The 1,991-nt window shown below is 48.3% G+C and overlaps 1 pseudogene; it reads right to left on the reverse strand.

The window, feature by feature from the left end:
- Positions 1–282: 282 nt before the first annotated feature.
- LOC147420372 (uncharacterized) lies at positions 283–751 on the reverse strand (annotated as a pseudogene).
- Between the last annotated feature and the right edge of the window lie 1,240 nt (positions 752–1,991).

Raw genomic sequence — 1,991 nt, forward strand, 5'->3', positions numbered from 1 at the left:
TTTCAATAAGAAATGGATTGCGGCGTGTCATCATTCTGGGTGTGTATTAAGAGGAAGCATCTCCTCCCCCTGCTAGATCGGTCCACGTTGGGCCACCTCGAATTGGCCGTAATAAGGAGTGGGCATCGGGCTTAACCGACCTAATGGACCTCCCTTTAGCCTCTACTGTTATCCTCTTGTTGGAGAGAAACTTTTTAATATGATGGTGGCCGCATTACTCGGTTGTCGAGTCACATCCACGAAAAGTAACCAGTTCTTTCCTTCTATAAGTGTCAACTCAAATCAATCAGCTATCTTGCTCACATCCAGGGTCTTGCACCTTTTCCCTAGGATGTACTCTAAGAGCTTTGTTAGGGTCAACTTCCCTGTGGCTCTGGTCCCCCACAGAAAGAGACTAAATTGATCTCATGTATCTAATGTGAAGACGAGCCTAAGGAATGCTCTCAACAGGTTTAGCTTTAAGACATCTCCATCCCTTCAAAGTAAGGAGGAAGGTTTTTTGAATAGGGGTCATTGGTGTACGTAGCTCAATACCTGCATAGCTCATGTAGACCCACAAGGGGCTAGGTGGGTGTAGCTGCGGCCCTGACTCATGAGGAACAAGGACTCAATTGAGAAAGGGGAGCCTTGCATCAACCATCCTTGCCCGCTTAAGGAGCCGGCGTAGGCGCTCCTCCACTGATTGAAGAAGATGTTGGGAGCTCATTCTCTTCCTTTGCGGTCGTGTAAATGCAACCCCAATTCCCTTCATCGCCTCCTCTATCTTATTGAGCATCTCATAAGCCCATCTGGGTGGGCTATCCCACGTTTGATTTCTATATTCATACCACTATTCATCTGGAAGCAGGTAGGACCACATATCCTTAAACCGATCGACCAACAATGCCCCTATGTGGGTGTCTAGCTCAAGGTATGACTCGGATGTTCCTCTTATCTCCTCGCCCGCTTGTTCTTCTGCTTGCTTTTCAAGGATCCTTAATAGATCGCGAGCTCCTTTTCCTTCTCAAAAGGGGGGTTACAAAGTTAGCGAGCTTGAAAAGGACGGTCTCCTTTTGTGTAGCTTGGTTCCCTTAAGGATAGGTGCTCTAACCTCAGCCACACAACCTTCCTGGGCGGGCAAGAGACACAAGAACACGCCTACCCCGGATAGGGGGGTTCTCTTATATACCTCACGGACCTCTCTTAGGAAGGTTATTCTCCCGCTTGAAAAAAACTCCACACGGGCACCTGCTGAACACAACCGCCCATAAATAGGTTTCTCTCGGAGGGGAGAACCTTGCCCCCAAAGATGAAGGCCACTCGAAGGAGTCCTCTCCTATATAAAGGGACCTTCATCCCCAAGGTAGTTTCTAATTGTGCACACAACAAAGGTGTTGTCCACATCACTGAGGCAAATTCCATGAGGGAGCGAACCCACATCAAACCCTATAGATCCGGTGGGATGTGGAGCCCTGACTGCACAATCTCCCACTAAATCTTCTCTAAGAACCCTCCGCTCTTTCTTTGCTGGGAGGCGTTATTTCCCCTTCTGGAAAAATAGGTGGCACCCGCAGTTGAGAAGGTCGCAGATCAACTCAAACTCTAAAAACGACAGGGGGATCAAGCATGGAGCTAGTGGCCCCCCCTCTGTTCTATAAACCATTAGTCACTGCCCTCCACCCGTTTTGTGCATGGTTAATGAAATCCCATGCAAAAGGCGACGAAAGAATGGATGGGCACGATCTTCCCGTACCGCTTAGGATCCCATTTTCGTGCCCACCTTTCCGCCTCTAGTATTTTTATGTATCGGAAGATCATGACCTCTTGGTATCATGTTGAAGAAGAAGAAGATTTTTATGTATCGGAATATCATTGGGGTGACCAGGGACTTCTCAAGGACCTGGGCCTGTCGGATTATGTCAAGCGCTTTGAGGTTAGGGCGGTCAAAATGTTCATAGGCCTCAGCTTTTCCTCGAACAACGGAACGTGTTTGTAGCTTTAGACCCCTGGTT

The sequence above is a fragment of the Adiantum capillus-veneris genome, chromosome 28, assembly GCF_014529385.1.
Source record: "Adiantum capillus-veneris isolate H3 chromosome 28, ASM1452938v2, whole genome shotgun sequence".
Classification (NCBI taxonomy): domain Eukaryota; kingdom Viridiplantae; phylum Streptophyta; class Polypodiopsida; order Polypodiales; family Pteridaceae; genus Adiantum; species Adiantum capillus-veneris.